Source organism: Dendropsophus ebraccatus, chromosome 8 (genome assembly GCF_027789765.1).
Source record: "Dendropsophus ebraccatus isolate aDenEbr1 chromosome 8, aDenEbr1.pat, whole genome shotgun sequence".
Lineage (NCBI taxonomy): Eukaryota > Metazoa > Chordata > Amphibia > Anura > Hylidae > Dendropsophus > Dendropsophus ebraccatus.
The window spans coordinates 111,617,256-111,633,579 of record NC_091461.1 but is presented as its reverse complement, the minus strand read 5'-3'; the positions used below and the strand labels follow the sequence as shown (position 1 = coordinate 111,633,579).

The 16,324-nt window shown below is 46.0% G+C and overlaps 1 long non-coding RNA gene across 1 annotated transcript; it reads left to right on the top strand.

The window, feature by feature from the left end:
• Positions 1 to 1,339: 1,339 nt before the first annotated feature.
• LOC138798830 (uncharacterized) lies at positions 1,340 to 14,283 on the top strand. The gene is made up of 3 exons (XR_011364176.1): positions 1,340 to 1,412; positions 5,317 to 5,357; positions 13,792 to 14,283. It is a non-coding gene; the product is annotated as an uncharacterized lncRNA (long non-coding RNA).
• The last annotated feature ends 2,041 nt before the right edge of the window (positions 14,284 to 16,324 follow it).

Below are 16,324 nucleotides of genomic sequence, written 5' to 3'. Positions count from 1 at the left end.
GGAGCCCACCGTAGGAAAGTGCAGCAGGGGAAGCAGTGTTAGTAGGGGACAGCCATGTTTCAGTTATGCCTAGGAAGAAGAAGTTGTGGTAAAGAAAGAGATCGTGTATGAATGTAGGTTTATTGCAGACAGAACGTGCGTTCCAGAGAGCAGCAGAGAAAGGGACAGGGGGAGGGGGGTCAGGACGGATGCGTATGGTGTTAGAGGGGCGCCGCCGTGATCTAGAAGAATGTGGATGAAAGGAGGGCAGTGGAGTATATGAGTTCAGGTGGGGAGGGCCAGGGTTTGGTGAAATATCTCCAGCAGTGAGAAGTAGCAGAGACAGAGACAGTAGGTGTGAGTAGGTAAGAGGGCGCAGACATTGAGAGCATTTGTAGGTAAAGGTTTTAGTGTATGGAAAGAGGATAAAAGGAGGGGTGAGATCAGCGGGTAAAAGAGCTGGAGAAATAAAGAGATTGTTACTTGGTGTGGGGAGTGGAGGGTTAACACAGAGTTTGAGGATAACGGAAGCAAAGGTGAAAGCCAAAATAAACATTGTGAGCAAAGAGAGGGAGAGGAGATGAGAATATGGCGGAGTGTTACCTTTGGTTTAATTCTGGTTTCAATTCTGGTATTAATTCATTTTTCACACTTAAAATGGCTCACTTATATGGACTCACAGATGGACTCACAGATGGACTCACATCCCCCTTATCCCCCATATTACCTTAGAAAACATTAGTCTAGTGCTCATAGATTGAATTCTATGGGAGAGTTTTCTTTGCATGATTTGTGACCTGTGTTGCCCATAGAGGGTGGGAGGGGAACGGTGATCACCACCCATCATGAATGGTGGATCCTGTGTTTTCTTTTCCTACTACTTGCTTCTTAAAATGTTTCCATTTTTATTATATTTATTTCCTTTTTTTCTAGTAAACACACTGCACACATAATGAAGCTGAAGAAAGTGCCAGGGCAGTGCTCCAGCTTCACTACTCTATGTGAATAGACAAAATTTGATGGACACAAATGTTCACATTCTTCCTGTTACTTTACTCTTTTTTTTTTTTTCCACTACTTGCTTCGTAAAATTTTTTCGATTTTTATTTTATTTATTTCCTTTTTTTCTAGTAAACACACTGCACACATAATGAAGCTGAAGAAAGTGCCAGGGCAGTGCTCCAGCTTCACTACACGCCTAATGTGAATGGACAAAATTTGATGGACACAAATTTTCACATTCTTCCTGTTACTTTACTCTTTTCCTACTACTTGCTTCTTAAAATTTTTCCATTTTTATTTTATTTATTTCCTTTTTTTTCTAGTAAATCACTACTCGCGTAATGTGAATAGACAAAATTTGATGGACTGTTAAAAAAATGGAGTTCTTCTTCAACCTGATGATGATTTTTCTTGTCCCTTGTTAAATACAGGTTAGTATTCAACCCCTGCGTCCACATCTGCAGCCTAAAACAAAAACAAAATTATAGACACACTCGATATCACAGCCAATCTGACTCAGTGATCCTGACAATGCGGCACGCGTGGCCCTTAATCAAATCCTTCTCGATAATGATCTTCATAAGGTCAAGAGGATCATCATCAAGCATCATGTTTAATGCACCAGAAGATGACTGCTGTCAACCCTTATTACGCTGTGTCTGAAGCAGAGAAAGCAGATACGAGCTCCGCACTGATCCAGATGGCTGGACAATAACACAGGCCATAGACAGTGCTGGGACACACCTCCCATCTCTGCAACCCCAGCTGGAAAAAAAACAAATTGAAATCTATATGCATGGCCCCATATTTTTAGAATTCATTGAAACGCTTACAGAATTTACCGAGGCAACGGGGAAAGGTTAAGCGAGTTATTAGGAAATATTACTCTATGGGGGTCAACTAGGGACCCTGGGGGAGGAAGCTGTAAGCAGAGCAGAGGTGGGATGGAGGACCTCTAGAATAGAAAGATATTATTAAAAGTGAAGGTATCATTAGGTTCATTGCTTTTAGATTTTTACATCAATAGATGAGGTTCTTTCTTTTTAACCGTGGCCCAGTTCACTTGCAGAGTACTGGGGTCTTTGCGGGCACAGGCCCAACCTGAAACACTGGAGGTCCACCCGCCCACCCCCAGTGTGCCAGTCTGCCCTCCTCTCTGTGGCAAAGCTCAATTAGAATCAACAGAGATATGCACGGGAAATAGACTGCGGTCCAAAAATACAACTGCGGCATCGGCATCCCCACTCCAGCGCCAGTCTATTGATGAAAAAATCTTGAAGCGATGTACCAGATGGTACATTTGCTTTAAGAGGTGCAGTTTGATAGAATTGCTCTGCTGCTGAATATTACACAGAGGAGCAGCTTGATAGAGAGAGCTGCTGCAGGACATTACACAGAGGTGCAGCTTGCTAGAAAGAACTGCTGCAGGACATTACACAGAGGTGCAGCTTGCTATAAAGAGCTGCTGCAGGACATTACACAGAGGTGCAGCTTGCTAGAAAGAGCTGCTGCAGGACAAAATAAAGAGTTGCAGTTTGCTAGAGAGAGCTGCTGCAGGACATTACACAGAGGTGCAGCTTGCTAGAAAGAGCTGCTGCAGGACATTACACAGAGGTGCAGCTTGCTAGAGAGAGCTGCTGCAGGACATTACACAGAGGAGCAGCTTACTAGAGAAAGCTTCTGCAGGACATTACACAGAGGTGCAGCTTACTAGAGAGAGCTGCTGCAGGACATTACACAGAGGTGCAGCATACTAGAGAGAGCTGCTGCAGGACATTACACAGAGGTGCAGCTTGCTAGAAAGAGCTGCTGCAGGACATTGCACAGAGGTGCAGCTTGCTAGAGAGAGATGCTGCAGGACATTACACAGAGGAGCAGCTTACTAGAGAGAGCTGCTGCAGGACATTACACAGAGGTGCAGCTTACTAGAGAAAGCTGCTGCAGTTTCGCAGTGTACTTTATGCAAAAATTCAGCCTGTAATTGCAAAGTACAATTAGTAACGCAAAAAATAAGGGGTCATGTGGGTTTCTAGGTGGAAAAATGCAAGTGCTATGACCTTTTATGCACAAGGAGGAAAAACCGAAAACGTAAAAACGAAAATGGGCCATGTCCTTAAAGGGTTAAGGGCGCACTAAACAACACACAATATACACAGAATACTATATACAGTGGTCAGATACAAAGTACAGGTGGTAGCACAGACAGTTTTAGCATTTGGTCGTTACTGTAATTTGGGTGGTAAAGCGAAGCATGGGAGGCGTGTGCTTGCTGCGTTGGTTTTCAGGAACTTCTCCAATGTGTCCTTCCTAGCCCCTGGGATGTATACACCTGGCCATCAAATGGAATTCCCGGCACTCACCATATTAATCATCTCATAATTTTATTCAGTTTCCATAACCATAACAGTGTAAGTAGCAGAACGCGTTTCGGCCATAAGCCTTTGTCAACTGCTTGACAAAGGCTTATGGCCGAAACGCGTTCTGCTACTTACACAGTTATGGTTATGGAAACCGAATAAAATTATGAGATGATTAATATGGTGAGTGCCGGGAATTCGATTTGATAGACTGTTCTGGGACTACGCTCCTTTCCTCGCGCACCATCAGCTTGCACGGAGTGCCGCTCTGATCCTTCTCCATATACACCTGGCCGTCACACGACTGCCTCCCAGGTGGCTAGGCCGCACGGAAATTCCATAACTCATTATGGAATTATGGTGCCACTCAGTTTGGAGATATTTGCTCTGATCTAGGTAGGGGAATTTGTTATCAGGGTTTTTGGATGCCTGTTGGCCTCTGAGTGGGAATTTTCACACTTAGGGACCTGGAGGGCTCTGTACGCTAGGCCCCTTTGCGGAGTATGGCTTCCTGGCAGATGGTGAGCTCTGGGCAATCAATGACTGCCCCTTATATCTCCAATATATATAGTTATATATCAGTGAACCATACTCCCTTTTCCTCACAAGAAGTAAATCAGGAGACAGTCATAGAGGTTCATAGGAAAGTAGAAAAATAAATATATTTTATTTTTTTTTCGAATTTAGAAACAACAAAACCTGCAATTTCAGATTTTAAAAAAAAAAAAAAAAAAAAAAAGCTGCGCTGCTGATTTACATCTCGGTACAGCGTCTTTGCATGGATTTGATAGAATTCAATCTGACTGGTTTCTCCCAGCCTGGCACAGGTTCAGAATAATAGAAACGTCGGGTTCATCGGGCATCTTCGCATTTTTACAATGTTACCGGGAATTCTAGCAAGGTAATAAAATCTGATAGCTCTGTGCATAAAAATCTCTGCACGCAATTCTAACTATTGGTGGAGTGATTAGGCGACGTAATCGTGTGCATTGTTCTTTGCGAGACGCTGATAAAAGCATTATCTCCGTCATTATGTTACATTATATGCAACGGTACAGGCAAGGAGAGGCGAAGATTCCTGTAAGAAATTTGCAAGTATAAAGATCCATTAGAACATACAGCGCCAGAATGGTGTTCGGCGCCAACACTGACACCAATCTCCGATGCCCTAAAGTGGATTTCTATCAGTTTTATTTTTAATAATTAAAAACATTATTTTAAAAAATCCTAATAATAGGTCCCTGAAAGGTGATTTTCTAGCTTTTTATACCGACATGGAGGAGCATGTGACCAGGCCCCGCATCTAGTATTCTCCATAGGCATACACAGGCTCAGTGGTGGACACTTGGGGGCGGGGCTCGGTCACATGCTCCTCCCTGCTCTTCCATCTTATGGACAGATTCATCACAGAGTAGGACAGCACAGCCTGGATGAGGGGAGTCTGATTTTAGCTGTGGGAGCTACTCTCAGTATATACAGTGAGTACACTTACTAATACAGTACACTGAACTATTATACTATAAAGCGGCCAACCCCTTTAACGTATTCATGATTTTTAGAGATGAGTGAACCTTGAGCACACTCACATTTGTCCAAACCGGAACTCTTGGCATTTGATTTGCAAAAATTGGATGGAGCCCCAGGGACTACTGAGAAGCATGCGTAAAGTCTATGGCCTATAGCTGTATCTATGTTTTCCAGGCAGCCATAGGGCTGCATCCAACATCTTCAGCCACTGGTAATCAAATGCTGAGTTTGGATGAACCAAAGTGTGTCCAAGGTTTGTCTCTACTCTCTACTGGCATGAGGAAGGAGGAGTCCCGTCCTCCGAAATGTTTGGCGGGAGGCCATAGTGTTTGGCATGTGTAACTGAATTACTCAGCCTGTGAGCATTTACTGCGATATACCCTGCAATATGAAGTTAAGAAAATTAAAAAGCTACAAAAGTGCACACTGTGAGTATGTGTCTTTCTCCCAGTAGAGGGACACCACACCAACGTGGAACTACTGGAAGACAAGGTAATATCACCTAGTAGATTATACTACTATTTTGTACTACACAATTTCTTTTGGTATGGACTGCTGATGTTGCGGATTCGTGGAGTCCGAACTGTGTGGAGTTGTATTATATTGTAAGCTGTCCAATGACAGCAAGCACATACTGCAGGATCTTAATGGGTAAACTGTGACTATGAGTCAGCTCATGTTCTTTTCTCTGCCACCTGGTTGAGAAATGTTCGGTCAGGTCACCCCCCAGGTCAACCAACCACTGTGAAGGGTAATAGGCCAAGCATCTTTCTAGTTTGACTGACCTATCAGAGCCCAGACATAGTGTCTCCTCTAGTCAATGTTCCAGTTTTCTGCTACTCGAGAGCCAGGTAATGTCGTCCATGGGGCTTGGCCTGCCAGCCAGTGCCTGATCCGGCACTGCTATGTCCTGTGTTCCTGAAATCTAGGCTATGGCCTGCTAAAACACCTGTGCTGTGACTGAGAGCGGCTAACTTGCATCAGTGCTCTACTGTGGATCAGTCCCACTACCTTTTTCTTTCAGTCCTGAAGTGAAGAATCCACAGTGTAGGCAAGGGGTTACTCCTGTAGCTCCGGTTACCCCAGGGTTGGGTTCAGCAGTGCATGACTGCTGTAGTTTCTTACACTCTGGAACCGGTTCTGACTCCTCTGTCCCCTGACAGGGACTAACCTCTGACTGGAGTTTCTCTGTTTGGGTGTATTCATCCTATGATCTACAGGGATGGATTCATACCCAGATCAGCTCAGATGATGGATCTCAAAGAGACCCAGAACATTCCCGAGACCATAACACTGCCCCCACCGGTTTGTGTTCCTCCAGTAATGGCTGCAGGGGGTTTATTATCTGACATTTCTCTCCTGACCCGCCAACGTCCATCCATTTCATTATAAAGAAAACGTGACTCATTGGAGAACCTATTACCAATCAGGGGAGGTCCTGTTCTTTTACTTATTTAAATATTTAAAGTGTACCTGTTGTTTATTTTTTTATTTTTTTATTTTTTTTGCAGAAATCAATAGCACAGGCCATTTTAAGAAACTTTGTATTTGGGTTTATTAGCCGAAAAATGCATTTTTATCATGAAAAAGCAGTTTGAAGATCTTCCCCCTGTCTTCATTATTCTCTATGGAGAGGGGAGGGGTGGATGAAGATGAGGCAACAGGACAACAAAAAGTTAATTTACAGCTACATCACTGGGCTATCTCCTCTGAAGTCAGCACTGACCCCTCTGACCTTTGAAAAGAGGCTTTCACACAGGTCCGGCTGTGTAATCCTTTGTTCTCTGCTGGTGACTAATCTGCCTCCTCCCCCCTCCCCTCTCCATATAACAGACAGGACTCGACTGATGTAACAAGACGTGATTTCCTGATAATCTGCAGTGAATGAGAGAGAGAAAGGAGGGGGGACCTGGGGAAAGTCTTTTTGAATGCAGATAATGACATATTTGCTCAATAAACCCAACTACAAAGTTTCTTACAATCGCCTGTACTATTGATTTCTGCAAAAAAAAAAAAAAAAACGACAGTGACACTTTAAGCCATTACTGCTCATGCAACTAGGTTAATAGAGGTGCAGAGAACATCCAATTGCTATGGAGCCCCATACACAGTAACACATGTCTGTTTTCCCCCTGGTTTATTTGACATTACGCTGCTCCACCGTAGGGTGCCGGAGAACCCTTGCACACCTTAGTAGCCATTGTCCAACTCTCACATAACGGTCACATGGTGCTCTGAAGTTTCTACATCACTTATCCACATTGGCATCATTTGTCCCCTCACCAAACACCTCATCCCACACTGCGCAGTGTCAGAAATAGCGCCACCCGGGGCCCTAAAGCCAAAAATCATCAGCTCCTATAAATCGGCCCTTGGCAAAAGGGGATATGTGTGCAGACTATCGCCCCCTTATATACCCACTAGGCTGCTCACCACACTCGACTCCTTCATGAGCTATACACTGCCGACATGGAAAGTAGGAAATGGTCACAATAATGTGATTGAACTGTGTATTATTAAAGGAACACTCCGGACACATGAATAGGCAGTGTCATGTCTAGTGCAGGACCGGGGGGACGGTGCGTGACTTCTTTGTTCTCTCAATCCCTGTGTCACGCTCCATCCCCTCAAGCCCTGCACTAGACATGACACTGCGGATCAGCTGTGCCTGGAGTGTTCCTTTAATGCGTTGGATGGAACAAAGGTCTATGGTGTATTAGCGGCTCTGGGTTCAGATACACAAATACCAGGATCCGTGTAAATCTGAGCATGAAAAGTGACTGCAATTTACCTGAGGACAATTCACCGATAATGAGAAGAAAATTTGCTTTGCTAGAGGAAGAGCGCAGACTATACGGATTCTAGCTGCTTATACAATATATACACTCTGCAGTTATACGCATTAAACCTCCAGTATGTGTATCTGTAGCGGGTTCATTAGTATTGATGAAGAGACACAGAATTCTTCCATGTAGATCCATAGGTGTCTGTCAGCGCCAGCAACGGACACAACTGTGAATTACTGTATGCAAAAGAGCGCGTCTGATCTGCGACAGCAAAGGACAGAATCATTAGGGAATGTGACAGCGCAGAAAGCGGAGACAATAATGGCTACAATCAGGAGCAGAGAAGCTTTTCCTGTAGACATTGGGGATCACAACTGATGACAGGAACAAGACAGTGACCAGATGAGGAATGAGATAGATAGGTAGGTAGGTAGATAGATAGATAGATAGATAGATAGATAGATAGATAGATAGATAGATAGATAGATAGATAGGAGATAGATAGATAGATAGATAGATAGGAGATAGATAGATAGATAGATAGATAGGAGATAGATAGATAGATAGATAGATAGGAGATAGATAGATAGATAGATAGATAGGAGATAGATAGATAGATAGATACAGTGGCGTCGCTAGGCAGTTTTATTCGGGGCTCATGCCCCGAATAAAATGCCTGCTGCCCCGGATCTCTTCTGCCCGCTCTTGCGAGCCAGATGCGGCTCTTTTGGTGGCCGCATCCGGCTCGCAGATTGCCGCTGCTGCTCTCCTCCTCCTCACCTACTGGCCGCCCGCAGCACCCGGACACGCTCCTCCATCCAATCAGCGGAGACCGGGAGTGTGGGGCCGCTGTGGTGGGCCGTGGTGCACGTATCCAATCAATGCGTGCGCCACGGCCCACCGCAGCGGCCCCGCGCTCCCGCTCTGAGCTGATTGAGTTGTAGGAGCACCTCCGGCCGCTACGGTAGGTGAGGCGGACAGCAGCAGCCGCGATCTAGAAGGAGGTGAGCAGGCACGGGGGGAGAGAAACGGGCGAGAAGCACAGGGGGAAAGAAGCAAGGGGGGAGAGAAACGGGAGAAAAGCATGGGGGAGAGAAAGAGGGGAGAAAAGCATGGGGGAGAGAAACAGGGGAGAAAAGCATGGGGGAGAGAAACAGGGGAGAAAGTAACAGAGGAGAGAAATGGAGGAGAGAAACAGGAGAGATAACCATGGGGAGAGAAAGAGGGGAGAAAAGCATGGGGGAGAGAAAGAGGGGAGAAAAGCATGGGGGAGAGAAAGAGGGGAGAAAAGCATGGGGGAGAGAAACAGGGGAGAAAAGCATGGGGGAGAGAAAGAGGGGAGAAAAGCATGGGGGAGAGAAACAGGGGAGAAAGTAACAGAGGAGAGAAATGGAGGAGAGAAACAGGAGAGATAACCATGGGGAGAGAAAGAGGGGAGAAAAGCATGGGGGAGAGAAAGGGGGGAGAAAGCATGGGGGAGAGAAACAGGGGAGAAAAGCATGGGGGAGAGAAAGGGGAGAAAAGCATGGGGGAGAGAAACAGGGGAGAAAAGCATGGAGGAGAGAAAGAGGGGAGAAAAGCATGGAGGAGAGAAAGGGGAGAAAGCATGAGGGAGAGAAACAGGGGAGAAAAGCATGGGGGAGAGAAACAGGGGAGAAAAGCATGGGGGAGAGAAACAGGGGAGAAAAGCATGGGGGAGAGAAACAGGGGAGAAAGCATGGGGGAGAGAAACAGGGGAGAAAGCATGGGGGAGAGAAACAGGGGAGAGAGAAACAGGGGAGATAAGCATGGGGGAGAGAAACAGGGGAGAAAAGCATGGGGGAGAGAAACAGGGGAGAAAGCATGGGGGAGAGAAACAGGGGAGAAAGCATGGGGGAGAGAAACAGGGGAGAGAGAAACAGGGGAGAGAAACAGGGGAGAAAAGCATGGAGGAGAGAAACAGGGGAGAAAAGCATGGGGGAGAGAAAGAGGGGAGAAAAGCATGGGGGAGAGAAATGGGAGAAAAGCATGGGGGAGAGAAACAGGGGAGAAAAGCATGGGGGAGAGAAACTCAGAGGGCCCGGGCCCCGGATGTTTTAGGACCCTAGCAACGCCCCTGGATAGATAGATAGAAGATAGATAGATAGATAGATAGATAGATAGATAGATAGATAGCACTGGCGTAGCTACAATGGGGGCAGGGTACGCTGTCGCTATGGGGCCCGGGGGTTCAGGGGGCCCGGGGCACCCGCGTTAAAACATGCCCCTGCCCCCTGTATTGCCGCTCACTATGCATATGCATAGTGAGCTGCCCTGAACGATCCCCTCCGGACGCCCAGCCCGCCCCTTCTATGGCCGCTCAGCTGAGCCGATCAGAAGCCCGGAAAAGTGCAATGAGCAGCACTTTCCTGGGCTCCTGATCGGCTAAGCGGCGATGGAGGGGGCCGGCTGGGCAGGCGGAGGGGATCGCTGTCCTACTCACCTGTCCGCCGGCCCCAGCAGCTCCTCTCCCGACACTCCGGTCTCCCGTCATCCTCCGGCACAGGCAGTGGGGTACAGAGACGCTGCCTGTGTCCCGGAAGTGTTCTGCAGCGGCAGTCTCTCTGCCCCCCGCTGCCTGTGCCCGGAGGATGACGGGAGACCGGAGTGTCGGGAGAGGAGCTGCTGGGGCCGGCGGACAGGTGAGTAGCCTGTTTGTTGTTTTTCTGGTCGCAGGGGGAGATTGGCTACTATGGGGGCACTATATGGGGCATTGGCTACTGTATGGGGGCATTGGCTACTATGGGGGCACTGTATGGGGGCATTGGCTACTATATGGGGGCATTGGCTACTGTATGGGGGCATTGGCTACTATGGGGGGCACTGTCTGGGGGCATTGGCTACTATGGGGGCACTGTATGGGGGCATTGGCTACTATATGGGGGCATTGGCTACTATGGGGGCACTGTCTGGGGGCATTGGCTACTATATGGGGGCATTGGCTACTATGGGGACACTGTCTGGGGGCATTGGCTACTATATGGGGGCATTGGCTACTATGGGGGCACTGTCTGGGGGCATTGGCTACTATATGGGGGCATTGGCTACTATATGGGGGCACTGTATGGGGGCATTGGCTACTATATGGGGGCATTGGCTACTGTATGGGGGCATTGGCTACTATGGGGGGCACTGTCTGGGGGCATTGGCTACTATGGGGGCACTGTATGGGGGCATTGGCTACTATATGGGGGCATTGGCTACTGTATGGGGGCATTGGCTATTATGGGGGCACTGTCTGGGGGCATTGGCTACTATATGGGGGCATTGGCTACTATATGGGGGCATTGGCTACTATGGGGGCACTGTCTGGGGGCATTGGCTACTATATGGGGGCATTGGCTACTATTGGGGCACTGTCTGGGGGCATTGGCTACTATATGGGGGCATTGGCTACTATATGTGGGCACTGTATGGGGGCATTGGCTACTATATGGGGGCATTGGCTACTGTGGGGGGCACTGGCTACTATATGGGGGCACTGTATGGGGGCATTGGCTACTATATGGGGGCACTGGCTCCTATATGGGGGGCACTATATGGGGGCACTGTATGGGGGCATTGGCTACTATATAGGGGCACTGTATTGGGGACATTGGCTACTATGGAGGGCACTGGCTACAATGGGGGCACTGTATTGGGGGCATTGGCTACTATATGGGGGCATTGGCTACTATATGGGGGCACTATATGGGGGCATTTTCTACTATATGGGGGGCACTATATGGGGGCATTGGCTACTATGTGGAGGTATTGGCTACTATATGGGGACATTGGCTACTATATGGGGGGCACTATATGGGGGCATTGGCTAGTATGTGGGGGCATTGGCTACTATGTGGGGGCACTATGTGGGGGCATTGGCTACTATATGGGGAGCACTATATTATGGGGGCATTGGCTACTATGTGGGGCACTATATGGGGGGATTGGCACCAATTACACTGCTGCTATCTCCAAACTGTGACAATGAGCAAAATATTTTTTTTCTATTTCCCCCCCTAAAATCAGGGGTGCGTCTTATCAAAAGGCGCGTCCTATAAAGCGAAAAATACGGTACTATATGGGGGGGGGCAGAGAAGGGTCTAACTACTTAATGAGGGACACAGTTGTCTAACTACTATATGAATACAGAGGGGACCACTATATGAGGGAACAGATGGAGCAAATAGATGCATAGGATATTGGGGCATGAGTGAGGAACCTAAACTGTCTGGCAGATCCTACTGAGAGAAGTCCTTATGGTGGCCAGGCTGGATGGAGAAGAAGGGGAAAAGTGAGCAACCCCGATTGGAGAAGACGCCTGTAACTGCACTGTGATCACTTATGGTGTGTAAAGCCTGTGTGGAGCCTATACATGCCACTGTATGGCCAATGGTGATATTGGACTGTGGACTGTGGATTTTATTCCGTAGCAGTGGTAGCATTATTCAGTATGTGGGGGTTTTAGTCAGTGAGAGGGGGTAATATTTGTCCCATGTAAACTGGTACTGTTTGTATTATTCATCTTAACATACTGGATTTGGTTGGTAACAATATAGTGGTAATGGCAGTGGTCATGGTGCTATAATGCTTTTCCTAATACTATATATACATATTGCTCTCTCTTCGCAGCTTAGTGGTCAGTTGTTTGGGGGGGGGGGGGGGGCAATCAAAAGTTTGCTATGGGGCCCAGCTAGTTCTAGTTACGCTCCTGATAGATAGTTAGATAGATAGATAGATAGATAGATAGGAGAGATAGATAGATAGGAGATAGATAGATAGATAGATAGATAGATAGATAGATAGATAGGAGATAGATAGATAGATAGATAGATAGATAGATAGATAGATAGATAGATAGGAGATAGATAGATAGATAGATAGATAGATAGATAGGTGATAGATAGATAGATAGATAGATAGATAGATAGATAGATAGATAGATAGATAGATAGATGAGAAAGAGAGGAAGAGAGAGACAAAATAGAGACAGACAGAGATATATTTTGCCAGTGGTGCTAGCCAGAAAGCTACGCTACCTTTAGCTGCCCTGCTCTTATATCCGAATAACTCTTGCTTTAAGCCATAGAAATTCATTCTAAAATTACTGGTGAAACTTCCCAATGTATGTCCAAAATAACATGGAGCATCGACTTAAAGTGGGCTCCCGACCATCTTGGGTCCCTCTATGACCCGTAGCAGAGAAATGTTGGTGGATCACTTGAGTGGCCAGTATGTTATACCGAATTTCCCCTGCAGTTGCCACAGTTGTAAAAATGCCTGGCTGGTTTCAGAATGGAAGAATAGTGTTGAGAAGGCTTGCCGAAATGCTCAACCTTTGACCCCTGGCAGCTGGAGAAATTGGATGCTGCCTTACGGAGTTCCAGATAACATAAACATAGCCATTAGAGATGATCGAACACTGGAAAATCTTAGGTCCTTTAGAACTCGAACCTTGTCGAAACTTTCGCGTTTGATTCCTGATTTCTTCCCGGTCTGTGGGGAAGGAGGAGACAGCCCGAGTTCCGCCTGGAATTCTGGGATAAAGCCTTTTACCTAGGCTAAATCCCAGAATTCCAGGCAGTACCTGGGCTGTCTCCTCTTTCCCCACGGATCGGGAAGGCATCAGCAATCAAATGCGGAAGGTTTGACACAGTTCGAGTTCTATAGAACCTAAGATTTTCCACTGTTCGATCATCTGTTCCCTGCAGCCCTAGGGCAGCATTCAACTTCTCCAGCTGACGGAAGTCAAATGCCGAGCATTCGGGTTCAGAGAATGTTGCCGAACTGTTCGGCAAGTCTGTCCAACACTATCCAAAAACCATCAAGATCATCAACTCCAGTGATCAGCTGATCGCAACAGATCTGACTTTATTCTTAAAGACGGCTCAAGCTGGCATTACATAGGGGCCATGTAAAAATATACATAGACAAACAAAGTCTATTAGACCTGCATCCATCGTGCACAGGGTGGAGGTGATGTCCACAGACTGTAACGGCACATAGACCAGATCACCCCCGTTGAGACCACGTTGACGTTTCCCCCAGATTTTTCAAGCTCCTGTCTAGTCTATTCCCCAGTATGATTTGTCTGATGTTATTCGACGTTGAAATGACAAATGTAAATTTTTCTTTGATAGATTACAAAGGAAATTAAGAATGAATTTTAAAACCATGGAGATTGTTGTATAAATCAATAAAGACATCCGGAAGGCTCGTCTCAATAAGTAGGGTCTCATCTGTGTAATGACAACATTACCGCTGCTATACCCATATGGATGCCGAGCGCTGGAGGGGACAGACGGCAATGATTTATTAGGAACATTAACAATTGCTAACCTTACAGATGGACAAGTGCAACCTGAGGCCGCCCCATCTAAATCTACTCAAGATTGTCACATCATTATGATTTCTTAGTTGTTTTCACGGGCTTCAGTGATCCCTTCCATTCCTTAGGATGGACCTACAGATGTACTGTATGTAATATATTACTAGGACAAGTGAATATATAATTTGTCTCAGTTTCTATCAGATTCCAGAGATTATATAAATTTCCTTAACTTGCTCAGTTAATAAAACAATTCATCAGGAAGATGGAAAAACATGGCTGCTATCTCCCAAAAATAACTCTACCTTTGTCCTCAGTTTGTGTCTTGTATTGCAGCTTCGTTCCATTAAAGTGAAACATGTTGTTGCTGTTTTTGAAAGGCAGCCATGTTTTTCTAGTCCCAGGTAATCCCTTTGGGTACATACAGTAACTGCCTAAACCGATCAGTGATTAATCCCCTTGGTTTCGCAAATACGATTGGTTGGCCACAACCAATGCAGAGAGTTGAGATCTTCGGACCCACCAGATGAGAAGATTCTGGGGTCTACCCTCCATTTACATATGTAATCATTGCCTAAATGATTGGCCATGCCTTACTCTTTTTGCAAGGGACTTTTGTCAAAAGCCAGATGCCCTGCTTTTTTACACTGTTGTAAGACACATAGTAATAGTGTTGCGTGAGTATGCTCGGTCGAGCATGGTGATCAACTGACTATTGATGCTCGATAGCGCACCTCGGGCCACAGCTTTAAGGCTGTGGATATACATAATGCATTTTCCCAGCCTTAAAACCATGGTGATGGTGGTGAGGTGCTTACCGGTAAAGTCTTCTAGTTTCAGCAGCTGAGGCTGGACACCACTGTAGTCGTTGATTGACTGAGCAGCCATAGTGAAGATAGAAGACAGTAATATGACCCCCCCCCCCCCCCCAACAAAGCACAATCTAGCCTCCAGAGGGTTAAATTAAGCCCCCAGGGGTTGGGCTGTTACTTAGTAAGTTTTCAGGTTAACCAGGTACCATCCATTCTGCAGAAGAATCACCTGGTTAAATGCTTAAGTCTCCCACTGTTTTCAACCAGGCTTGATACTCGAGTTGACCACTCGAACATTGAAAAATGCTTGACTTGAGTAACAAGCACTAGAGCATATTAACGCTTATCTCTACATCTGACTAGTAAGATCCAATAGATTATTTGCAAACCATCCTATAAGACATAGACCTCAGCGATAAGTCAATGGCTCCACAGTTACTCCCAAATGGGCTAGTCTTCTGCTGAGTTTTAATGGTCCTAGTGTACGGCAGAACCCTAGCCCACAAGAGCATCCTGCCCTTTGAGGGCCCCATCTACGTACAGTCATAGCTCTTTGTAGCTTCCTAGGATCTGTACAATGTACAATGGTCTCCCCAGTTTATTGACAATGAAATTCACACAATTTTGTTTTATTTATAAACATTAGAGAAACGCTATAAGAACTATTGTATGTAAATTTGTGTTTGATCCTATTTCCTTAGAATTTTTTTTTGTGTAGCTTCAGTTATCTCCAGAAGGTCCCAGTCACATTTTTACCAATATTCTTATATTTCATTTCCTTTCATGTTCGGAGGAATTACAATATGTGCTTAAACTGTTTGATCTGAAACAGAAAAAGGAACGGCTACAAAGTGCGGAGATGATAATGGTAAATGTAAAATTAATCCTCCACGATCGCTCCTTGTACCTTATCTAGTAGGAAAAACCTTAGATTCTGTAGCGTTATGCTGGAGCTTGTAGCTTGAAGATAAAAAGATCTGACCTTCATCTGGCCTTTGCTTTCACTTGTGTCCTGTGTGAACCGGGCACCCAGTAAGGCCAAGTCCTTAGGCAATGATGAAGGTCCCAGGGGCCCACATTTAATAAGTAGTTCTGCGCCCCCTGCAACCCCTGGTCAAGGCTTATTTTGTAGAATGTTTTGCATGCCACATATCCATTTTTGCCCATGGAAGCGGGTAATGGGCTTTCTTCTTCAGCAAGATACTGATTGTGTATTCTAGCTATTGTGTATAATTTCTTTATAAAGCACAACTTTTAAGATTTGGACATTTATGGAGTTTTACAGGCAACGCTCCATTTGCAAACTAATTGTATTCAACAGGAACAAAATGGTGTCTCTAGTGCCAAGTTTCCTTGCCCCTATATAGAATACCACTCCATTCACTTGCTATGGGACTGTCAAATATCGCTAAATGCTGTAGTTTTATAGTTGTTAGAGATGAGCGAACCGGGTTCGGGTTCGAGTCCATCCGAACCCGAACGATCGGCATTTGATTAGCAGGGGGCTGCTGAAGTTGGATAAAGCTCTAAGGT